At 43.3% G+C, this 26,505-nt stretch overlaps 1 protein-coding gene across 3 annotated transcripts in view; it reads left to right on the forward strand.

The window, feature by feature from the left end:
• Positions 1–8,314: 8,314 nt before the first annotated feature.
• The window catches only part of MAPKAP1 (MAPK associated protein 1), a 122,759-nt gene continuing 104,568 nt past the window's right edge, over positions 8,315–26,505 (forward strand). Inside the window, exons 1-2 of one of the 3 annotated variants that reach the window (XM_075184814.1) lie at positions 8,316–8,425; positions 9,022–9,131. The gene's annotated coding sequence lies outside the window, so the exon portion shown is untranslated. Of the gene's footprint in view, positions 8,426–9,021; positions 9,132–26,505 lie in introns of all 3 variants that reach the window. The other 2 variants (XM_075184815.1, XM_075184813.1) reach the window with 2 other exon arrangements.

Here is a 26,505-nt window from a genome sequence, read left to right on the forward strand (position 1 = left end):
TGAGCAACAGTGTGACTGGCAGCCATTTTTAAATGGAAATAATCATTTGTAGTATAGACGCATGCTTAAAAAGGAACTTCACTTGCAATTTAAAGAAAAAAAAGCCTTTTAGGCGAGATTGCTGCTTTATTAATGTTGTAGCGTTTCAAGTGTGCCTTTTATATAGTCATTAAATAAGCCATAGCTCTCAACATTGTGGCTGTTCAAATCGGGACATAGAGAGTGATGGGACATGGCCATGTAACAACAGGGGCATGGTTATATCATTTGGCGGGAGGGGGGGGGAGGGTGGCAACACCCCTGAAGACGTTTATTATGCTTCTCAATCACTTGTTCGCCCCTTGCTACACCATGTAATAGTTGTACTCGTACAACATCCGTTCACGGCTGGATGTAAGTAAATGGATTTATACATTTCTCCCACAATTCTGGTCCAATCGGGACAAAGCTGTCCCAATCTGCATGGCGGGACAGAGTCCTCAAATTTTGGACTGTCCCACCTAAATCGGGACAGTTGGGAGGTATGATAAACACCTTGCAATGTATTTGATGAATTTGGACATATGAATCCCATGTTTCTGACTTTGACCTTGCCTAATGTACTTCTGAACTTAAGAGTCTGCTTTACCCCTGTCATATTCTAATTGCCAATTAACACCTTTGATTTGTACAGAATTCCTAGGGATAGCGGAGGATAGGTAAGAGAAAGGAAGCTGCTCTAGGTGAAGGGCACACGAGCCTGGTCACTGGTGTAGATCAGCAGAGAAGGGACCAATAGACATGACAGACAGCAGTTTAGCTGCAAAAAAAGAAAGATAAAAATGTCAGTAGTAAGAAACAAGTAGAATACAAGAGGTGATTCTATTTAAATCTTAATTCATTCAATTACATTTCAAATACAGTGAGGATGGTGCTACACAAGTGGGGGATGTCTGATTAGTTAGTATACAAGGGTTGGACAGTCACAAATTGTGTTTCGTGCCTTGAGCAGAGTCCACCATAGAACGGTTAGATGGAAAACACTCTGGAGGTACTGCAGAACCAGATTTAGACCTCATGGGGCCCTAGGCAAGATACTGATTGGGGCCCCTCTTCCTGAAAAGATCCATAGCACTATGTTCTCTTAGCATACAATATACTCCTATAGCTGAGTAGAAGGAAAGCTATGTGCCGCCACGCAAGGAGGTGTGGCCATATCATTGGGGGCGTGGCTTGCATATTTGGGGTGTACCTATCAGCAACAACCAAGGTACCTAGTAACAACCTAGCAGTTGTCACTTTTGTCCCTCCATCATCACACTATGCCTCTTCATTGTCACTTTTGCCCCTTCACAATATCACGTGCCCCTACACATCAACTCTGTCCCACTTCACATCAACTCTGTCATCATCATCATTTATTTATATAGCGCCACTAATTCCACAGTGCTGTACAGAGAACTCATTCACATCGGTCTCTGCCCCATTGGAGCTTATAATTTAAATTCCCTAACATACCCCCTTCACATCACCTCTGTGCCCCTTCATAATTTTTTTGGAACAATTTGTTTCCCCTTTTTCATAGTGTGCCATTGTGCCTCCATTAGTTTGCTTACCTTTCTATTACTTTCTTCTCTTCTGTTTTCTCATCTTCTGTTCTGTTTTCTTTCTTGCCCCGTCGCGTGCGCTGCTCCTCTCCGCTCCTCTGAGTATTCAGAGAATATGCCGTCGGGCGTGATTGCGTCACGCCAAACATTCACGCAACTGAGCAGGAAGGATGAGAGGTGGCTGCCGGGGGGCCCCTGCATGTGATTTTTTTCGCTCCCTCAGACACAATATTTTTTTTCCTTTGCTGGTGCCCCCACGACCCGCCGGGTCCCCTGGAGACTGCTGGGCCCTGGGCTAGGTTGCCTAGCGTTAAATCCGTCCCTGAGGTACTGACTGCATATGTTAAAATGAAAACTTGGAAGCCTATTTGCAATAGAACCTGCACTGTAAAGAGTTAAAGTGAAAAGACCTGCTCACCAGGTAATATTTTACCATTAACCCCAGAAATATTATTCCCATGTTTTTCTAATGACAGCTCTGCCTAATTGGCATTTTGATAGCTTTAACTTACAAGTCAATTAACATATTTATGAGATGCCATGCAATGTATCCAGAATTAATCTTGTTTTTTTCCATTCTGTAACAGGTAAAAATCTCTCTGGGTATGTTGTATGATTTCTAGATGTAAACGCAAATTCATAAGGTCAGATTAAAATATAAATAAATGGTTTGCATGAAAGCTTTAAAGATCGTGTTCGTTTTATAAATTACTATCGTTATTGTTTATTTATATAACGCCAATCATATTCTGCAGCGCTGTACGGAGAATATGGAGTCATTCACGTCACTCCCTGCCCCATTGGAGCTTACAATCTAAATTCCCTACCACACACGCAGAAGGGTCCATTATATCAGCAGCCAGTAAAACAGAACGTTTTTGGACTTGAAACACCATTTCAAGATTTCTGTTTTAGAACTTGTGAACAAATACAGTGAACCATATTTATAGATTTTGCATTCTCCCTTTCTACAACCATAGTTTTATACTTTTTATTCCCCCAACATATTTCAAGTGGATCTGTCAATTACAGACAATGGAGGCATTCATTTTCTGAGCTGAAACGATATCAATTTGCTAGGAATCAGTGACAAAACCGAGGCACTGACTGATATTCACAAGACTTGACTTATGTTCATAAGACATTGGTTCGAAATTCTAATTTATATACATTTATATTATAGTTAAACCCATAAAATGGCTGCCTCCACTGTATTGATACAATATTTTGAACAATACTAAGGGACTGATTCAGAGTGAAAAGTTTGCATAGCATATCTTATATGATTTTATATCTTACCTGCTCTGCGCAGGCAGAGAAAGTGGATGCATACATATGCCATACTTGCCAACTCTCCCGCATTGTCCGGGAGACTCCCGCATTTTGCGAGAGTCTCCCGGACGAGTGTGGCAATCTCCCTGATAGGAAGGGGGAAAAATTTAGTTTAAACGCCGCGATTCACCCGGAATCGCGGCGTTTAGCCCCGCCCCCACTGTAAAATGACGCGATTTGCGTCATTCCGTCACGGGGGCGGGGCCAAAATGACGCGATTTCGCAGCCCCGCCCCCTGCACGCCCACGTCCCAGCCGGCATCTCCCGGAAAAAAAAAAAAAAATGTTGGCAAGTATGACATATGCTCCTCCCATTACCTCCTCCCACGCGCGTATCCAAGACTTCTCCCACGCTGCCCCCCTCCACTGGAACAAGCTCCCTCCCTCCATCAGAACTTCCCCTAATCTGTCCAGTTTCAAACTGGCTCTGAAAACCCACCTTTTTCTTAAAGCCTTCCAGTCTCCCACTTAACTTACTACATTATCTTCTGCCTCTCCCCCTTCCCTTAATCTGCCTCCGTTCCTCCTTCTCTCCCTCTCACCCGTGTCTCTCTGTCTGTCTACCCCACCCCTTAGATTGTCCACTCCTTTGAGCAGGGCCATCACTCCTCCTGTTTCCTCCACTTCTAACTCTGATCTCCAGCTACCTAGCCCTCCTCCTCGAGGACCCTCTACCCCCCCCGTCCCGTCCCCACTCGCTCCCTCCTCTAGGGGTCTCCCTGTCATCCGCACCCACCCTCTTGGGCTACGTGGTACGCGGATCTTGCCTCTCCCCTCCCCTCTCTAGCTGTGCTTTGAGCTTACTGAGTTTCTGTTTTTATTGTTTACTGTACTGTGCTGTCTTACCTCGTATTGTTATCGTTTGTCCCTGTACGGCGCTACGGACACCTAGTGGCGCCCTATAAATAAAATTTATAATAATAATAATAATGCTCCTATGCTAATTTGCGTGTTTGTGGCACTTATTTACATCTGTGCTTGGAGAGGCGGAATGGGGAGGGAAGTAGCATGCAAACACATGCAAAAATATGTTCGCGCAAGTGCGGCTCATGCAGAACTGCAGAGACAAGTATGAAGGTCAGGTGCAAGTACGCGTCAATGATGATTTATTGTACAAACACTGCATCAACCCCCAAGCGACGAGTTTACAGAGAAAAGTGGGACCACTTAAGGCAGTGGTGGGTAAAAGGCAGCCTTCATCTGGGCCCCCCAGCTGGCAGCTCCCAATCTTTGTTGCAGACAATAAGACTGAACAGGAGCAGTGACTTTTGCATCATGTGACCACCTCGACAACGCAGGGAGGTTACGCAGCAAAGCAGGAGGAAGGATTGCAGTGTGCTCTCACTCCTTCCTCTACATGCTCCATCTTCAAACGTGAGGGAGGCTTGCAAACTCATGTGGACCAAGTGTAAGAGGCAGGTGGGGAAGGTCTAATGGGCATGTGTCTAGGTCTGGGGGGCTTGTGAGCAGGTTCGAGTGGCATGTTTGGTGTATGGAGTTCTGAGCTGCATGCGGAATCTGATGGTTTGTTAGGTTCTGAGGGCATGTGGTGGAATTTTTAAGCAAATGAGGGGCATGTGGGAATGAGTGATGTGGCCATGCCATTTTTGGGCTGTTGTTTTCTTTGAAATTAAGGGCAACGTACGGCCCGTTGAAGGTTGACAGGATGCACAAGTGTATCAGGTTGTTCATCTCTGACTTAAGGAAAAGTTTTTTTGGTGCAACTTAAAGGATCATGGAAAGCATCCATCCTATCCAAAGATGACAGATCAGTCGGTAGCCTCTCAAATTGGTCTAAGTTCGGAGCAATTGGGGTAATACATCTCAAAAGTACAACTTTCTTGGCTGCCACCAGTACTAGTCCTATTACTGGAATTTCAGGAGTGGTGTTTTGACATTAGTAGTTGGTGCTCACTACAATAACATATAAACATTAAAACAAGTTGGGTATATTAACTTTGTTTCAGAGGTGTGTGTTGACAGTTTTTCTACACCAGATTGACAGGAGCCTCACTTTACTATTCAGTGCTCTTAACACTTACATACTCAGTTGTCTGAGCTAAAATCATCTGTGCTGCTGTTAGCATTCTAATGTTTTGGGGCGAGGCTATAAAATGAACAAGAAAGGAAATATAGCAGTAAGGCTCCTGCAAACATCCTGGGGATAGCCTATACCGACATTATTTTATCCTTCGCCTGCACCAGCATCATCAACATTTATATAGCTCCAGCAAATTCCGTAGCACTTTACAATTGGGAACAAACATTAATAAAACAATACTGGGTAATACATACAGACAGAGAGGTAAGAGAACCCTGCTCACAAGCTTACAATCTATGGGACAATAGGAGTTTGAAACACAAGGGCACATGCTACATCATATTGCACATTGATCCAGCTAGAATGCAAAGGTAAAAAGTATTGAGTGCGCCGTGTGATCAGTCACACAGGAATGTTGGTCAGAGGGTTGTGTTAGCTGTGTAGAGGGTGGTAATAGGGCAGTGTTGGCTAACCTGTGACACTCCAGGTGTTGTGAAACTACAAGTCCCAGCATACCTGTCCAGCAATAAGCTGCTATATATTGGCAAAGCATGCTGGGACTTGTAGTTTCACAACACCTGGAGTGTCACAGGTTAGCCAACACTGTAATAGGGTAACCTAGGGAGATTAAGATGCTGGTTGAGGAACATTATAAACTACAGCTCGCTCATGTGGGATTACTCCGGACTGTGCTCCTGGTACGCAGCCTACCTGCACCACGGTCTCCAACTTGCCTCCCATCACAGGTTTCCTGTGCCTCGCATGAAAACGGTAGACTGATCAGTGCCCCCTGCTTCATTGGAGGTTGTAAGTAAGTGAAGTAGCTCCCTGGAGAACTATTCAGACCAAAGTATACGCTGACAGACCCTATAAATGTGCCACTGGCTGAATTGACTAGCGCTGAGATGAGCAAAGGGGATTAGAAACACACTACATTGTTTTCAGCCATGTACCTTATGTTGTTATGCCCTGGCTATAGAGCCACTTACCAGGTGAGGAGGGATTCTGGCTCAGAGTGGAGATTTGGACAGTAGCAAGGCTGTACCAGTGTGTATAATATAGGTGGGGCTAGGGTAGATTGATCATATGAGGTAAGTAATTTAATAAATGGGTAGCAGAACAGAAGTCTTGTAGGTAGGAGAGAAGAATAAGATATGGTTATCACAGGTGAAGAGAGGCACAGGTCAGAGCGATCCATGAGGGCGTGAGGGAGAGAATTTCAAAGTAAGGATTTAGATGTATGAATGGGAGAAGTGTTGGTGAGCAATATAAATTTGATTCTGGAGCATATGGGGGGCCAGCTTAGGGATTTGCAAAATAGTATGGTGTGAAGATATGGGTTCCCCAAGATGACGCAGACACGGTATTAGATAAAAATAGAACAATGATTTATTCTGCAGAACAGGATTAAACAGCATGGCACACATAGCAGGTCCAACAAGTGAGAAAATAAGTCCAAATAATTCCAGTGTGATGTGGTTGTTACTTTGACAACCAACACCTACCGAAACATTATGGAAGACCGAGTACACCGCTTCATGGCAATGGTATTCCGTAATGGCAGTGGCCTCTTTCAGCAGGACAATGTACCATGCTACACTGGAAAAATTGTTCAAGAACGGTTTTAGGAACATGACAAAAGAGATCAAGGTGTTGACTTGGCCTCCAAATTCCCCAGATCTCAATCCGATCGAGCATCAGTGGGATGTGCTGGAAAAACAAATCAGAGCCATGGAGGCCAAACCTTGCAACTTACAGAAGTTAAAGGAGGTGCTGTAATGCTGATAGATACCACAGGACAGAGGTCTTGTGGAGTCCATGCCTTGACGGGTCAGAGTTGTTTTGGTGGCACAATGGGGACCGACACAATAATAGGCTGGTGGTTTTAATGTTGCGGCTGATGGGTGTATATTCTTCAGGGAAAATTGTTTCTGGATATATTGTGCTTCATGACAATGAACAAATGGCTACTTGTTATTGTGAGACCTTGGGATTTATTTTTTATATAATGGGGAACACACCAGAAGATGTATGGATGCAATACAAAGAGAGCTTTTCCCACCTGAATACACCAAGGTGTTTTACACATACTTGCCAACTCTCCCGAAATATCCGGGAGACTCCCGCATTTTGCGAGAGTCTCCCGGGCGAGTGTGGCAATCCCCCGCATCTGGATAATTCTGCCCACTTCCTAGTGAAGTGGGCAGAATTAAGTCCCAAACGCCGCGATTCCCGGTGAATCGCGGCGTTTGGCCCCGCCCCCCGCTGTCAAATGACGCATTTGCGTCATCACGTCATGGGGGCGGGTCCAAAATGACGCCATTTGGAGCCCCCCCGTTACGCCCACCTCCTCTGCAGGCTCCCGGATTTCACCAACAGAAAGTTGGTAAGTATGGTTTTAAATGCTCAAAAATATATATAAATAGCATGGTGCAAACATGCCACAAGTTATAGAAACCATATAATAATATCAGTGATAATTTTTTTGCAAGTTAGCCAAAGGCAGTCAACGTAACCAGTGACTGCCACTGGTAGCTAACAATGACTTGCTTACTGTGCAACCTACGCATCCAGCTTCCAACATATCCACCTGCAAAATGATGCCTTGTTGGAATCATGGAGACCTAATGCAGGGGTGCATGCAGGATTTTTAAGGAGGGGTTGCCCCTCTCCCAGTAAAAAACAAACAAGCCGAGAGCTGCTGCACATGCACCCGCACAGCAGCTCCGTTTCGGCAGCACTGTACTATATAGCAGTCGCCGAGCTGTCAAAGATGCGTCCGCGGCGGTGCTCGCCGTGGCTGCTATGTAGTACAGTACCGCTATGTGGGGCACTTCGTTAGAGGAAGGCAGGAGTTTCTGGAGACACAGAAACCCCCCCCTGCGTGCGCCCCTGTAATGGGACACATTGCCCAATGAGGGAGGCTGGCAGGTGCATGTGTATGGCTCTGGAGTCCTTGATGAAGGATCCATCTGCACAGAACAATTGTCAGGTTTGCGGAGGAACATATAATGCAATATCACACTGTATTGCCAAGACAAGCTGTACTATAGCGTGCTTACAGTTACTTTACTAATCCATACTACCAGGAGCCAGCAGTACAGCACTGTGCAGCTTCCCCACATAAAACACAAGTTCAGTCTTAGCTTTACAGTAGGGGTAGGCATTCAATAATTTAATGTAGAGAACCCCTTTAAAAGTAATTATTTAATTCCACTACACTTTTGGAACGGCGGCCGCGGAGTCCCCGCCCGAGCAGCCCGGCGTGTGCCCACCACACGCAGCATCACACACAGCCCAACACCGCTGCGTCCTTATCTGCCACACCGCCTGGTCACATGACCCGGTGACGTCACACCTGAGCCCGGTCACATGACGCGATGTCATCAAACGGCCTCCGTTGGTGTCTACCATCTACAGCCTGGGAACCGGTAATCAGCTCACCGTACCGGGAGGAGCCGAGCGAGGTGAGCGGCGCCATCATTATACACCCCCTGTAGGAGTGTCTGTAGCGGCTGTACCAGGATCTGGGCTTATCCCTCTGTCTACAGTACACAGCCTGCAGGTGACAGCTCCCAGTGTATCATAAACATACACACCGGTGCCTAGGTTTATAAACAAATATATATATATGTATATATATTTATATCTCTTTTCTATTACACAGTCTAGTCCAGGCTTATGGTACCTCAGCATGCCCTGGTAGCCAGAGGTTGGAGACTTACAGGATGCAGATCTCTGCTCTAGTTCCTCACCTATGAGCTTTATTATGCAATCTGTGAGCGCCACATAAATACAGTATTGTCTGTGGAAGTTATTTTAATTGTGTATATTACTGTATGTCCCCATGTATAAGACGCATCTTTTCCCTCAAAATTTTGGGTCTAAAAACTGGGTGTGTCTTATACAGCGGTAGTAGCGCTTACACTGTCAGATGCTTCTTCTGTCCGTTCTGATCCTGATAAGTCGCTTACCGTCCTCTTCGCGGTGACCGGATGTGGTGCATGATCCGCAGTTAGAGCGCACACTTACAGTTTCTGCATTTGGCGTTTTGTTCAATCAGGACTTTGCACATCCGATCATCGCGAAGAGGTCGGCAAGCAACTTTCCAGCATCGGGTTCAGAACGGACAGAAGAAAGACGACTTTACCAGACAGAGGAAGCATCTGACAGGTTAAGACAGAATTAGCAATAGGATTAGAACTCCGTCTCTCCTCTCTGTAGTACCCGCTGCACAATTACTCTGTGAAAAAATTGAGGATAATGTTTTTTGTAGTCACCAATTACTTTGCCAAAGTCTATAAACATTATCCTCTTTTTTTTCACATGATTTATACAGGTGCGTCTTATACATGGGGAAATACGGTATGTAATATAGTATATCCACTTGTCTGGCAATTGCAATACCCACACGTTCATCATCAATATGTTAGTAGATCTCTTCTTACCAAACATGACATGTCATTGTTACATGTGATATTATTATATATGTCCTGCTGTAAGCTGCACTTGACTCCCAAGTTGAAGGTTCCAACTCTTGTCATACTATGAAGTGTTCTTGTTTCATCCTGGTAAATATAGATTTTTGTGTTTACTTTGCCCAATGCCTTCTGCAGCTTAGCGCTAATGTTTTGAGTGTGCGTGTGGCCTGCAGCCTTTTTGCAAAAAGTCACAAAATGACTGAAACCTTAATTAGCACAGTTTTGAACATATTAGGATCAGTAGATGGAAATTAATGAAAATAGGTAATGATACAATAGTTGAAAGTGGTAGTTACGTGGTACAGCATCATTATAATTTATTTTTTATAGCGCTAGCAAATTCTGTAGTGCTTGACAATTGGGAACAAACAGTAATATAATAATACCGGGTATTACAGACAGAGTTAAAATGGCCCTGCCCGCAAGCTTACAATCTATGGGACAATGGTAGTTTGATACATGAGGTTCAGTTCTACATAGTGCATATTGGTCTAGCCAGATTGCAAAGGTAAAAACTGCTTGGGCTATATGGTCCAATCACACAGCAATGTTGGTCAAAGGGATGTTGTCTTGTGTGAACTGTGTAAATGGAGGTAATAAGATAACCTAGGAAGGTTAAGAGGGTGGTTGAGGAATATTATAAGCTTGCCTGAAGAGGTGTGTTTTCAGAGAACATTTTAAGGTTTGAAGACAAGAGGAAATTATTATTGTGCGAGGGAGGGAATTCCACAAAGTGGCTGCACTCCGAAAAAAAGTCCTGTAAACGGGAATGGAAGCAGGTAATGGGAGTGCAGATGAGACGCAGAACGGAAGTGGCGAGGAAATGTATGTTTGTGCAGTTTTGTTGATGGCCTTGCATGTTAGAAGTATTTTCTATTGGATTTATTGAAAAACAGGCAACCAATGTAGAGACTGACAGAGTAGATCAGTAGAGGAAGAATGATTTGAAAGAAAAATCAATTTAGCTGCTGTGTGCAAAATAGATTGTAGTAGTGAGAGTCTGATTCAAGGAAGACCAGTAAGGAGGAAATTGCAATAGTCAATGCGGGAGATGATGAGTGCATGAATTAAAGTTTTTGCAGTGTCTTGTGCGAGATATGTGCGTATTCTGGAAATGTTTTTTAGATGTATGTAACATGACTTGGATATAGAGTCGACTTTGGGGAACAAAGTATAGTTCTGAGCAAGGATCCACCTAGGCAACGATCTTGTGATTTATGGCCATGTTGTCAACAGAAATAGAAATGTCAGTTAGGTAACTTCTGTTGGTGGGTGGGAATAGTATTAACTCTGCTTTTGAAAGATTGAGTTTGAGTTGGCGAGAGGACATCCAAGAATAAATGGCAGAAAGAAAGTCAGTAACGTGGGACATCACAGATGGTGAGAGTTCTGGAGAGGAAAGGTAAATTTGTGTATCATCCACATAGAGATGGTATTGAAATCCAACTAAGCTTATTAGTTTTCGAAGAGAAGTGGTGTAGATAGAGAATAGCAGAGGACATAGGACTGAGACGCTTGGTACTCCAACTGATACAGGAAACAAAGCAGGTGGATCCAGAGAAATTAATACTGAAAGAGCAATTAGATAGATTGGATGAGACCCGTGATAGGACAGTGTCTTGAAGACCTAGGGATTTTAGTGTTTGTTAGAAGAGAGTGATCAACAGTGTCAAATGCAACAGAGAGATCCTGAGGAGAAAGAGGACGTGTATGCAAGTAAGTTTGTTATGAACAGAGTGTGCATTTCATATGACACATTTAGAGGACTTTGAAAGAGACGGGAGGCAGGTGATGTGTTTGAGGTTTGCTGGATTTCTGTAGTGTTCTGATATACGTGAATGAGGATGTGGGGGAAACCTGGATTAGATAATATATCACCAGCTAATAGAAGCAGAGAGAGAGAAAGATACGTAAGATGATTGTGTGACCTTTTTATTTTCTGTTGACAGGGTGATGTCCTAGGATGTTCCTATTAGTGAATTTAAATAGGAAAAAAGTTTGAGTGTTAATTATAAGGGAGTGGTGTAAGGGGACAGTATGGACAGAGGTGTGTGTTGTAGGAAGGGTGAAGGATGATATATTTCTAATGATAATGCAATGAAAGGATAATGCGAAAAGCAATTTGTTAAACATTAAGAATAAAGGGCAAGAAATTGAGGCAAAAAAAAACAACAACAAAATACCTAGTTGCAATGTCCAGTACAGTTAGATAAGTGCAGTGTCAGGTTTCAGTAGATGTGGCTTATGTCTTGATGTTGTTCATTGTTTGTTTAACTGTGCATTTCCCAGCACTCTATGACACGTTTCTCCTTAGACTGAATTCTAAGATATAGTTGAGATGAATATAAACTCGCTACATCTGTGCTAATTGGTCAGCTGATCAGAGGAAAAATAACACCTATTTGTCTTATTAGGCTAGATGAGGCCAGGCCACTGTCATAAATTATGCATCAATGATCACTAGCACAACAAAGGTTAAAGAAATAGATATCAAATTCCTCTTATATACCCAGTTCCACAGATGAGTAGTACAGATTAATGAGATCAGGTTCAGAATAGCAGAGGATAGGAGTAGTAGCAGTTGATATAAATACTTAAAAAAAAAACTAAAAATGTCAGATTTTTTCCACACTGCCGATTCTTTGCTATCTTATTTTTTTTGCTTCTTTTTTTAAACTATTCATTGACATGTTTTAAATATTATGAATAGTAAGTAAACACGTTTGGCAGTTTCCCTTTGTGTAAATTCCACATCAGATACCTGAACTATCTGCAAATCTCAGTCTCGTTTTTGTATTTCTTTGTTTAGTACTGTGCATTTAGCATTATTTGCAACAGCTTGAAAGGATTTGACAGTTAAACCTATATTTATAATTAGTTTACAGAGTTCTGATATTTGCTCTCATTATTTTGAATAGTCTTTTTGCAATGAATTGAACTACAGTGCGCTAACATTGTAACTAGAGATGAGGAAAATGATCGAAACCATTTTATGTAATGTTTACATCATTTTGTATTTCGACGTAGCATTTCACACTTTTCCCCAGCAGAATTCTCCATATAACTTTTGTTCTGCCTTTTGACATGTCCATTCTGCGTCATGACTTATCAGTGAAATGTAGAACTCATTATATTAAAGGCTCGGTCATATAACTGCGGCTGTGAGAAGGCGGCAGATTTATAGACAGAGGGAAAGGAGAGGAAAGAGCAAGAACATTTGTGAGAGATGGAGCTGGAAATGGAGAGTACAAGAGTGAAAAGGAGAGACAGACCAAAAAAAACCAAGAGGCCTTTCTCCCATATTTTAAAATGTTGTACCCTGGCAGGGGGTTTAGCTTAGGAAGGGACTTTGAAATTTGATAGATGCATAGTTGCCTACTCTCCTGGAATGTCTGGGAGACTCCCAAATTTCTAGGAATCCTCCCGGACGCTCGGGAGAGCAAAGCAACCTCCCGGATCCCAGACAGATTGGTACATTCCATGGAGGGGCAGGGCTTAGTGACGCGAATCATGCGTCATCTCGGCCCCGCCCCTTGCTGGTATAGGGTAAAATGGCTATGATCGCTAAGGGGGCAGGGCTTAGTGACATGACTTTCCGAGCCCCGCCCCCACATGCCCACCTGCCCCTGGACCTCCTGGGACCCAAAACAAAAAGTAGGCAAGTATGCATAGATGTTGCCAACAGATGTGCAGCGGGAAGAGCTACAGCATCCCCACCAGTTGTTTCAACACAGACACTGGGGTTCATTTAATGTTGGTAGACAATTAACCTTACCATATGCTTTTAGACTCTGAGAAGAAAATGGAACATCCTGATGAAACCCACACACACAGGTGGAGAACATACAAACCTCATTAAAGAGGCACTGCAGCTTCTGGGTTGCCAATTGGTGCTCCAAGCTCAGCTTTCAGGCGGTTTTGTCTCCTTCAGTCTTACTCGCAGTGGTTTCTGCATCTGGTTGTAGAGCTGTTTTGGATGAAGTGCCGCAGGATGAGGAGATGGCAGCACTTTTTTTAGCATGTTAATCAAATTCGCTGTGCAGCTTTCAATTGTGCATGTTTCAGTCATGCCCTTTGACATATCAGTTCATGTTGTTGATACAGAGTGATGGTGTGGAGTAGACCATCTCCTGGACATGAGGCTGTTGCTTCTATGCCTAATGACATATCAGTTGGTGAAGGTGCCATAGGCATTTGAGATACTAATGGTTCCCATTGACCCGTGGGATTGCAGAGGTGGGTGAAGTTACGCTTCCCCTTGTGGACTCTTCAACAACAGATTCATCTATTTCTCAGGCTAGCCTTGTTGATCTAGTCATTGATCCAGAGTGTGCAATATGGTGTAGGCAGCGATATTTGGACACCACCTTCTTTTTGTTGGAGTTCTCGAGAAAAGTGTGTGGCTCTGAGGTTGTCACTTCGGAAGCCATCTGGAGACTAGAGGCACAGAGAGTGTTACACTGACTTCAAATAGAAAAATCAGATGAGATATATTGGGAATAGTGCTCCTAGGATAGGGAGAGGGGATTGGGATAAAGCCCTGTTTCCCTATAAATGGAACCCTTCAATGGACTAAAAAATGTTAAACAACAATTTGGCGTAATGCTCAAATGATAAGGAAGTTGAAGGGGGAAAGGATAGACATTATAACCCCCTTATAACCTCCTCCCATGCGCGTATCCAAGACTTCGCCCGCGCTGCCCCCCTCCACTGGAATAAGCTCCCTCCCTCCATCAGAACTTCCCCTAATCTGTCCAGTTTCAAACAGGCCTTAAAAACTCACCTTTTTCTTAAAGCCTTTCTATCTCCCACTTAACTTCCTACCTTATCTTCTGCCTCCGTCCTCCTACTCTCCCTCTCTCCCCTGCGTCTCTCTGTCTGTCCACCCCTCCACTTAGATTGTACGCTCCTCTGAGCAGGGCCATATCTCCTCCTGTTTCCACCACTTCTAACTCTGCTCTCCAGCTACTTAGCCCTCCTCCTCGAGGGTCCCCTGGGGGTCTCCCAGTCTTCCGCGCCCTCCTTCTTGGGCCCCGTCGTTTGTGGATCCTCCCTCCCCCTTCCCCGCCCTCTCTAGCTGTGCATTGAGCTTATTGAGTTACTGTTTACTGTACTGTGCTGTCTCCCATTGTATTGTAATTTGTTTGTCCCTGTACGGCGCTACGGACACCTTGTGGCGCCTTATAAATAAAAATTAATAATAATTATGAAGGCAGTAGAAAATTTGTATCTAGTGTGTTAGCTCAAAATTCATGATGTTATGAATATATTCCAGCAATAGAAGGCAGATCCCTGGTTTAGAGCAAATGAGACTGAACAGTATAAAGATAATGAAATACGTTACCAGTATTGCAATCAGTAACGTGATGTCCGGGATTGTCCTCCTTTGAATCAATAGTTCAATAATTTTTGATATGAGATGATCCAATTCTCCAACAGGTAAGGTACCCAGGGGGAGGATCCTTGCTGTGATTGGTTATCCCTTCCAGTTGATAATATTCTGTCTTTCTCGCACTATACATATATGTGTAAATGAATGGAGAGAGAGAACATAGTGTAATACTGTATTGACAGATGATCTGTCAGTTAGTTAATGAATGCACTTACAAAACAGTATCTTATATCCTTGCAGTTAGTATAGAAAATGCTGGTCGTAGCTCCCATCAGCAGATTGTGTTATATGAAACACGGGAGAAGTTGCGCAGATGGTATAATATTGTTTAAACCAGTTATTTCATTAATGCAAAGTTGCATTTACAATATATGGTCTTGTTTAGAGGCCTTGAGACATATCTAGTATCGCTCCCGTTGGTGAAGTGTGAGCGGTTATTCAGAGTATGCTAATATCTCTTTCTACCGTTCATTCCAGTTGCTGATGCTGTACATGTAGGGAAGAGTCAGGGCAGTGTAAGCAATGTTAAGTGAAATCTTTCCTCAAAAGGCCAACGCGTTTCGTCTATCATAGACTTTCTCAGGGGGTAATGACTTCTGTATTGTACTTTGTTTTCTTTTTAACATACACAGTGAGAGTCAAGTACATTTTACATCATGGAGAGTGCAATAGTTAAAGAACACTCCATATGCTAGAGAGAACAGAAGTTAGATTCTATTCAAGATATGGAAAAAGGAAGACCGGTAATTATTTATATTAAGAAAGAAACAAACAGAGCTGGAGACAGAAGAGAAAAGAAAAAGAGAGAAATAGAGAGATAGGAAATGAAAGAGGCAGGTAGAAGGGTGGTGTAGCAGGGACCACCCCAGGTTAGGGGGTAGAAAGCATAGATGGGGAGGGGGGGGGGGGTGGAGAGTGGGAGGAGGGTGTGACCTAAGTAAAGGGGGAGCGGAACTGGAAGTAGGACTTCCATGGATCCCAGACTTTGTTAAAGGTTTTGGAGGAGTTACGTAGAATGCTGGTCATGTACTCCATGCTGTGGGTATGCCAGATCCTGTTAGTCACAGTGATGATGGAAGGGGAAGCGCGACTGCCTCCATTCAAATAGCCAGGGAGAGTGAGACTGTAGGATGAGGAAGGGCTTTTTTGGGACGACACGCCCTTGGGAGCCACAGAAAAGAAGCAGGTGTGAGCATTCCCAGACCCTCTGCCTCTAGAGTTACCCAGACCCTAGCAGATGTGGGTCTGTTTCATAGGACACATTGAGCGAGTTGGGCCGAAAGGTAGTATCTTTTTGAAGTTTGGAATACCAAGTCTTCCACCTCTCGAGGACCTCTGGAGAACTCCAAGGGCTAGATTTACTAAGCTACGGGTTTAAAAAAGTGGGGATGTTGCCTATAGCAACCAATCAGATTCTAGCTTTCATTTATTTAGTACCTTCTACAAAATGATAGCTAGAATCTGATTGGTTGCTATAGGCAACATACCCACTTTTTTAAATCCGCAGCTTAGTAAATCCAGGCCCAAGTCTTATATGTGGACGTCTGTCTTTCCAAATAAATTTGGATGTCTCGTGTTGAAGAAATTTAAATACATAAGGAGGAATGCGAATAAGAAGGGTTTGGAAAAGGTATAATGGTCTAGGAAGTATATTCATTTTGACAGCATTAATGCGGCCTATCCAGGAGATAAACTGATGCGACCAAATGTTCATATCTGCTTTTATTCAGGATAGAGTGTAGGGAAAGTTAGTTTGTATTGTACCTTGTTTTATAGTCCGTTTTTTCTAGTTGGGTGGTTGTGCTTCGTGACTTTAATACTAATTTTAGTTGGAATCACTAAGGACAAGCCCCCAACTAAAAAATGGACTATAAAACAAGGTACAATACAATTTTGTCCTACTTTTCTTCCTTTCCCACCAAGAGTTATTAAACAAGTTTCATCAAGGAACTATGTTGGTATTAAGATTCCAATACCGTCTTTTGTCCTGTTTGGGATTGTGGGGTGATGTACATTATAATTTTGCTTTGAATCTTACACAATCCCTTACTACTTTTAAAGCCATCTATCATATTGTCATTATAAAAATGCTAGATATAGATATATTAGATATTATCTGTTCTCACTAGTTTCTAATATACCGTATTTCTCAATGTATAAGGCGCTCCCATGTATAAGGCGCACCTTAAATTTGTTCTCGAAATATGAAAAAAAAAAATATTACGGTAGCTGTCAAAAAAGGCAGGAAGAGTGTAATGGCCGGCTGCTCTGATTGTGATCAGCACACTCTCCCTGCAATCGCCCCCCCCCCCCACGCTGCCACTCTGCCTCTGTCCCCCTCCTCCTGGATCCCCGCTGCCACTCTGCCTGTCCTCCGCCTGCTGGATCCCCCCCCTGCTGCCATTGTAACGCTGCCCCGCTCCCCCTCGATCCCCCCCTCCCCCCCCCCCGCTGCCACTCTGCCTCTGTCCCCCTCCTCCTGGATCCCCGCTGCCACTCTGCCTGCTGGATCCCCCCCTGCTGCCACTGTAACGCTGCCCCGCTCCTCCTCGAAACCCCCCCCCCCCCCCTGCATCCCCACTACCCCTGTATAAGACGCACCCAGGTTTTAGACCTAAAATTTTTGGGAAAAAGGTGCGTCTTATACATGGGGAAATACAGTATTTCTCTCTTCTGCCCCTGTTAAGCCATGAAGTCTTTTCTCAATCTACCCACCTATGTTTTGTCATGTTCTTGACAGCTTTAGTTTATTTGAACTGCATCCTAGACAGATAGATGCTGCAGTACATTTCTAATAAGGTTGATTATTTTAATTTGACCCTCAAAGTATAGGAATGTGGAAGGTAGCTCCGCATTCGTTTAAGAATTGGAAACTGCAGTGATTTTCTTAAAGTTTCCAGTTAACCTGCATAACCGCATTTTGGATATAGCAGTATTTATTGCAAAGTAAAATGCATTTTTAAAAGAAATTAGATTCTATGAAGTTCACAGCTTTGGTGGCAACGAAATATAAGATCTGTGGTGGTCTTTAATGTGAGCAGAGTTAGCTTGATCCCTAATTTATTTTGTCATACTCATAGACTTGATAGCTACAAAACATTCTTCACTACTTGGCAGGAACGAGCAGCCGGCATAAATTCCCTATTATTTGACGTTGCCTATTTTATTTTGGCTTGAACTGAAATGTAACATTTATTTTGTTCAAAATAGTATTAACATTTAATTTAAGGAACTTGCCATGGTGCTAAAGTGTCCAAGTTGCATTTAGCTAGGATCCGAGCAAGTTGTATTCAGTCCTCACCTCTTGCTATCTCTGGTACACATGTGTACAAGATTATGTGAATGCTCGCTGCATTTGGACCTGGGTAAGTTGGTTTTGTGGGAGGCAGTGACATATTCATACCTGTGATTATATTAGTTGGGGCAGAGCTGCATGTTACAGGGGAAGTGTCATGGTGTCAGGAGGAGAATGGAGACGAGCCAGAAACGGGGACCGCAGTAACACAGTGCGGTAATGTGAGGCTTCTAGTCAGTGGCAGAATTGCTGCCACTGCAGCGGCTGTGACCGGTATGGGGCATAGAGACATGGGGATCCTGCTGATTCCAGTCCACCCTCCTGAGGCCTCTAAAAATGTGTGGGGCTGGCACATGCAAAGAGATGTGTTGTTTAGAACCAAAAAAATGAAAAAAAAAAGTGAAACAAAAAAATTCCTTTCTCATTTCCAGCGCATTCAAACTGCGTTAACCCATCCTGTGTGACAGAGGCATTTTGTGTGGGGCTAGCACATTGCGTATTTGCCAAGTCCAAATAAATTGTCCAGCAACCATCCTAAATTTCCAAACTTAAGGGAACGGTAAGTCCTCAAGGAGAGGGAAACCCTATTTGCTATACATAGACCGTATCTTTGTTTAAGAAGTAGCTGTCCAAAGTGATCAACATCTTTAACAAGTGCCTGTCATCTATGCACTGCTGTACAGTAACCAGACATCTGAATAGACAATATATGATATACTTACTGTCTGTATACATTTTTTTCAAACCTCACTTTATTACATGTCTGTATGATGTTCGCCACCTTCTCAGCAAGTATAGATGTTTTCAAAGTATTAACGAGAGTGCGACCATCCCATGTACCGGCAGGAAGATGCTCAATTTCTATACATTTTGCATGTTGGATGTCTGCCAGATTTCATTACAGGCTCTTGATCAGTTATAAATGAGCTTAAGAGACTATTTCTACAGGATTTTCAGCTCACAGCATCAGCTAATTTAAATAATACCTAAGGTATCTTAGCAGGAAGTTCAAGAATGTATGTGTGTTCATAACTGTACATTGCAATTAGGCTTTTATCATACTGTAGGTGCACCGTATAGGGGATTTTAAAAATGCTGACGTCTGGCAGATTACAATCATCGGTATAAACTGTATTGAAACGCTAACAGCAGGGTTTCCAGGATTAGTTAAACCACGCTGTTCTGCTAGTCAGCGGGAAGGAGGGTTTATGTCTAAAGACCACTGGAAGAGGACATCCACTTTTAACGAGCTTTAAATCCAAAATAAACATTTTACATAATGGTTTATTCATGAGTTGAGGCACATTGTCACATGAATCCACATGTTTTGTTTTGTTTTTAATATTTATTTGGGCATCCTCATATGTTTAATGAAGAAACGGGAGTTATTTGGAAATTAATCTGAAATGGATTCAGTTTTGCTGTTTATTTTCTGTTGACCCAACACATTGTTGATGTGGATGAGGTTGACCTTGAACAATTGTCGTCCTATATTTTCATTTGTAAATACTTGGGTAATTACTATGTACTCTATACTAATTATTCCCCTTCTTATGGGGTGTGGCCTGGACCCTCACAATGAGCGGAGCTTCAGTGATTCTCTGGCCAAGTGGCCGATCGTCTGAAGCCCAAGGGGGTGAGAGGCTGTAGACTCTAGTCTGGAGGCTCTGACTAACCTTGTGGAAAAGGGGTACCCAGAGCCTTATGGCAGAGGTGGGCATATTTTCCCCCTAAGGGGCCTGTAGACATGATGCTGGGGGCTACATTTATAAACTTTGGCTCCAGCCACACACAGTGCAGCTAAATTCATGACCAAAAAGTCATCCGTTTTTGGATGAAATTACATTTTACACCACAGTATGTCTATAAATTCTACGTCTGTAGCTCTTCCCAGAAGTTGGGCATTTTTTCCTGACCTTACGGTCATGCTCATGTCACAAAAGTTTAAATTAATGGCAGTACGCCGGCTCCCTGTTTCTTCACCAAATAGTTTTGCCTAGCTTGGAAGCATGCCTAGGATTGTTAAAATTTGCACCAATGAAACGCTGAGCACGGAGATGACATTGTAAAATACAGTGGTAACCTTTATGGTTCAATGTTCCTTGCACTCTGTGTACTTTTCCCACGTTTCCAGCACCTAAAGAACCCCGTCCCATTACATTTCCTCTCCTATGTTTGACAGAAGGCATCAAGCACTCCTCCAGCATCCTTTAATTTGCTCTCACATATGTTCTCCTCATTGAGCCAAACACCTTAAACTTAGACTCGGCTGTCCATACTCCTTTTGCAGTGCTCCACCATCCAATGTCTGTGAGTCCTTTTACCCATTTATCTGACCAAGTGGTCGATTGTCTGAAGCCCAAGGGAGTGAGAGGCTGTATGCTTTAGTCCCCAAGGAGGCTCTGGCTTTCCTTAGGGGATAAGGGGTACCCAGAGCCTTATGGCAGAGGTGGGCATATTTTCTCCCTATGGGGCCTGAAGACATGATGCTGGGGGCTACATTTATAAACTTTGGCTCCAGACACACACAGTGCAGCTAAATTTATGACATTACATTTTTCTGCTTTGTCTTTGCAACTCTGCCTGTAAGGCCACCATCCCAAAGTCGTATTTTTACTGTTAAAGATACCACTGGTTATTGGCATGGAAGGAAGCCAGCAACTCAGGACCTCAAGCTGCAGACCCTGATGTACAGTACTTGTCCTCTTGTGTATTTTGTATCCTGGTTAGATCCAGTTTGCTCTTTTCTCTCAGGACAGTAGTGGACACCTGTGTATGAAATCTTCAGTTTCTTGGCAGTGGGACGCATCCATTTCTCAAAACAAGAATTAAATGACATATTTCTTGAGATAGCGGTTTGGGTTAAGTAATGGCTGCTGAAAATGGGTCTTTACAGTTATGTGAATAATAAATTATAAAACGGTTATTTTACGCACTTATAGTCATTTGCAACTTAAGTAATGTCTTAACTATATTTTGCATTCCGTTTAATAGTACATTGATAACAAAAAAATGAGTTCTTTCAAAAACCAAGACATTTATTAGTGATTTCAAACTTTTGCATGCTAGCATATGTGTGCATGTATGTATGTATGTATGTATGTATGTATGTACAGTCAAGTCCATAAATATTGGGACATCGACACAATTCTCATATTTTGGGCTCTATACACCACCACAATGGATTTGAAATGAAACTAACAAGACGTGCTTTAACTGCATACTTTCAGCTTTAATTTGAGGGTGTTTACATCCAAATCAGGTGAACAGTGTAGGAAATACAACGGTTTCTATATGTGCCTCCCACTTTTTAAGGGACCAAAAGTAATGGGACAAACTAAACAATCCTACATCAAACTTTCACTTTTTTTTAATACTTTTTTGCAAATCCTTTGCAGTCAATTACAGCCTGAAGTATGGAAGGCATAGACATCACCAGATGCTGGGTTTCATCCCTGGTGATGCTCTGCCAGGCCTCTACTGCAAACATCTTCAGTTCCTGCTTGTTCTTGGGGCATTTTCCCATCAGTTTTGTCTTCATCAAGTGAAATGCAGCTCAATCGGATTCAGGTCAGGTGATTGTCTTGGCCATTGCATAATATTCCACTTGTTAGCCTTAAAAAACTCTTTGGTTGCTTTTGCAGTATGCTTCGGGTCATTGTCCATCTGCACTGTGAAGCGCCGTCCAATGAGTTCTGAAGCATTTGACTGAATATGAGCAGATAATATTGCCCGAAACACTTCAGAATTCATCCTGCTGCTGTCAGCAGTCACATCATCAATAAATACAAGGGAACCAGTTCCATTGGCAGCCATACATGCCAACTCCATGACGCTACCACCACCATGCTTCACTGATGAGGTGGTATGTATTGGATCATGAGCAGTTCCTTTCCTTCTCCATACTCTTCTCTTCCCATCACTCTGGTACAAGTTGATCTTTGTCTCATCTGTCCATAGGATGTTGTTACAGAACTGTAATGGCTTTTTTAGTTGTTGTTTGGCAAACTGTAATCTGGTCTTCCTGTTTTTGTGACTCACAAATGGTTTACAGCTTGTGGTGAACCCTCTATATTCACTCTTGTAAAGTCTTCTCTTGATTGTGGACTTTGACACATATACACCTACCTCCTGGAGAGTGTTCTTGATTTGGCCAACTGTTGTGAAGGGGTTTTTCTTCACCAGGAAAAAAAATCTTCTGTCATCCACCACAATTGTTTTCCATGGTCTTCCGGGTCTTTTGGTGTTGCTGAGCTCTCCGGTGCGTTCTTTCTTTTTAAGAATGTTCCAAACAGTTGATTTGTCCACACCTCATGTTTTTGCTATCTCTCTGATGGGGGTTGTTTAGATTTTTCAGCCTAATGATGGCTTGCTTCACTGATAGTGACAGCTCTTTGGATGTCATATTGAGAGTCCACAGCAACAGATTCCAAATGCAAATGTCACACCTAGAATCAACTCCAGACCTTTTACCTGCTTAATTGATGATGAAATAACGAGGGAATAGCCCACACATGCCCATGAAATAGCTTTTGAGGCGATTGTCACATTCCTTTTGGTCCCTTAAAAAGTGGGAGGCACATATAGAAACCGTTGTAATTCCTACACCGTTTACCTGATTTGGATGTAAATATACCCTCAAATTAAAGCTGAAAGTCTGCAGTTAAAGCACGTCTTGTTAGTTTCATTTCAAGTCCATTGTGGTGGTGTATGGAGCCCAAAATATGAGAATTGTGTCGATGTCCCAATATTTATGGACTTGACTGTATGGGTGTGTGTATGTATGTATGTGTGTGTGTGTGTGTGTGTGTATATATATATATATATCTAATATATAAATGCTTAGTGGCGTCTGTCTGTCTGTGTGTGTGTGAAAAAAAAAAAAACAAGTTGCAGCGCCACCTGCTGGGCAGTTATACACTGACCTACTAAATTCTTAGTGTGTGTGGGAAAAAAATTTCAAAAAGGGCTGAAATTTGGTAGGGCTCAAACTCATTTTCGTGAGGTAATTTTACCTCATGAACACACATGTGTAGAGGTGTGTGTGTGTGTGTGTGTGTGTGTGTGGAAAAAACTAGTTTCTCAGAAAGGGCTCATCCAATTGACCTGAAATTTAGTATACTGACATTATTTGACAAAAAAATTAGAATAGTCAAGTCAGTTAACTTCCATCATCCCCCCTTCCCCCCATGGGAGGGGTAGTAAAGGCTAAATGTACGAGTTGAGGGGTCATACTCATTTTCGTGAGGTAATTTTACCTCATGAACACACATTAAAAAGGCTGCTTGCGTCGGGAACTAACGCTCTTCCCCTGAGGAGGCCTGGGCTAGGTCCAAATGCATGACAAGAACCTTTTTAAGACCTTAAGTAGCTTGATTTGACTAGAATGCATGAGTATCATGCACGGGTTAACTTGTGTGTGTGTGTATATATATACCCCCTCCTCCTTCACACCCTCCAGTCTTTCGGCCTCTCCGGCCCAGTCCTGTCCTGGTTCACCTCTTACCTTACTCACCGTTCCTTCTCTGTCACCACCTCTGGGTCTCTCTCCCCCCCCCATCCACCCTTCCAGTCGGGGTCCCTCAGGGCTCTGTTCTGGGACCCTTACTCTTCTCTCTATACACCTCCTCCCTGGGTGAACTCATCAGCTCCTTCGGCTTCAGCTACCACCTTTACGCTGACGACACTCAACTATACCTCTCCTCTCCTGATCTCTCTCCCTCCCTCCTCTCTAGGGTGTCCGCCTGCCTCTCTGCCATCTCCTCCTGGATGTCCTCCCGATTCCTCAAACTTAACCTTGCCAAAACTGAGCTCATAGTTTTTCCTCCCTCTCATACCCCATCCACTTCTGACCTCTCCATCACTGTCGACAACACCTCTATCTCCCCTGTCCCCCAACTTCGCTGCCTTGGTGTCATCCTCGACTCCTCTCTCTCCTTTGGCCCCCACATTCTCTCTCTTGCTAAATCCTGCCGCTTCCAGCTCCGCAACATCGCTCGCATCCGGCCCTTCCTCTCCCAAGATGCCACCAAATGCCTTATCCACTCTCTGATCATCTCCCGTCTGGACTACTGCAACCTCCTCCTCACTGGCCTCCCCCACTCTCATCTCGATCCCCTTCGATCCGTCCTTAACGCTGCAGCTAGGCTTATTTTCCTCTCTCGCCGCTCCTCTTTTGTCTCCCCCCTCTACCTAGCCCTTCACTGGCTCCCATTCCCCTTCAGAATCCTCTTTAAGCTCCTCACACTCACCTACAAGGCCCTCGCCAACTCCACTGCGCCCTACATCTCCACCCTCCTCTCTATTCATGCTCCATCCCGCCCTCTCCGTTCTGCCTCTGACCGTCGCCTCTCTTCCCCCCTTATAACCTCCTCCCACGCGCGTATCCAAGACTTTGCCCGCGCTGCCCCCCTCCACTGGAACAAGCTCCCTCCCTCCATCAGAACTTCCCCTAATCTGTCCAGTTTCAAACGGGCTCTAAAAACCCACCTTTTTCTTAAAGCCTTTCTGTCTCCCACTTAACTTCCTACCTTATTTTCTGCCTCTGTCCCTCTACTCTCCCTCTCTCCCCTGCGTCTCTCTGTCTGTCCACCCCTCCCCTTAGATTGTACGCTCCTCTGAGCAGGGCCATCTCTCCTCCTGTTTCCACCACTTCTAACTCTGCTCTCCAGCTACTTAGCCCTCCTCCTCGAGGGTCCTCCACCCCACGTCCACTCTCGCTCCCTCCTCCCCCCTGGGGGTCTCCCTGTCTTCCGCGCCCTCCTTCTTGGGCCCCGTCGTTTGCGGATCCTCCCTCCCCCTTTCCCGCCCTCTCTAGCTGTGCATTGAGCTTACTGAGTTGCTGTGTTTACTGTACTGTGCTGTCTCCCATTGTATTGTAATTTTGTTTGTCTCTGTACGGCGCTGCGGATGCCTTGTGGCGCCTTATAAATAAATATTAATAATAATATATATATATATATATATATATTCTTTTCCAAGTAAACCCTGGAGACCAGCGCTCAACATAGAAAAAACTTTATATAATTGAGATGATAATGGAACATAGTTCATGATAGTGTATGTCAAGAAGATCATGCCTAATCAAATGTGAACACATCGGATGAGTACACCTGTGTGTATTCCATGCATATTGGTCATGAAACAAAACACAAAATGCAGCAAACAGTGCAATATTACCACTAAGTTGATACTGTCACCTCACCTGAAATACACCTAATACATTGGACGCTCAAATCCCACCTTTTAGACACATATAAAACACACTTCCTGCATCTCTGTGGCTGCCCTGCAACTTGCAACCAATTGGAGGCAGGACAAACCAAATATATTCAAAGAAATAAAAAGCACAGCCAAAAATGAACGCCCCGCAAACAGAATTTAGCCATAGGACAACAACACCTGAATATACAGTATATATCTATCTATCTATCTATCTATCTATCTATATATATATATATATATATATATATATATATATATATATATATATGTGTGTGTGTGTATTTTTAATCCGCTAGGTTTATATATGTCAGTAATGAAATAGACTGGTTAATGTAACTTGCAGTAATAGAGTATGCTAATAAATAATCTGTTCTAATATCACATTAGCTCTATTGTTAGTAAGAGAAGGTGTCTGAATAGATGCTGAGTACTTTCATATATTTGGGGGAGGAGTATATTGCTTCATATAATACACTAGTGTTCCTAATGCCTATTCATAGTATAACATCATACTTTACACACTTATAATTTGCAAATCTATTACTGACTTCTGAGTTGAAGGTTATGAGCGTCCTTTTGGATAGTGCTATAACTGAAGTGGATGTGCCACCATTGTTAAACACATGAAGTGGCCAGGGATAGAGAAATCTGTAGTCTATCAGATCATGGGAAAGCTTACAATAGCTCACTTTCAGGAGAGGAGTGTGATCTTGCAGGAGGGTAGGACCTGTCTATTTAGTGTTAGGCCTTTTACGCACTGGCCTTTTTCTTTGCGCTGCATTACACAATAAAAACACATGTCAAACTCAGTCGCTTTAACATTTATACTAGTGGTTTCATATGGAGGGACTGTGAAATTGAATGGAAGACAATGCATTCAGGAAAATGCTGCAGAAAGGCAATGCTCCGGACCACTAGTAAAATCACAAGTGGGTATTGAGTGACCAATGACCCTTTTTCAGGTGTTGGACTTGGGGCTGGGCGGAAGGTGGTAAGTCTTACAAGTGCGGCTGGAGGGAACCGTGCTTACCAGGGTGCCCTGCCAGCACCAGAAAAATAATTGGGCTTTTTCGCCACTGTCACCTTCTCCCTTTGACGCCTATTTATAAAGTAAGAAAGTGTGTTAATCCCCAAAAATGTCAGTTTTCGGGGATT

Source organism: Mixophyes fleayi, chromosome 9 (assembly GCF_038048845.1).
Source record: "Mixophyes fleayi isolate aMixFle1 chromosome 9, aMixFle1.hap1, whole genome shotgun sequence".
In the NCBI taxonomy this organism is placed as follows: Eukaryota; Metazoa; Chordata; class Amphibia; order Anura; family Limnodynastidae; genus Mixophyes; species Mixophyes fleayi.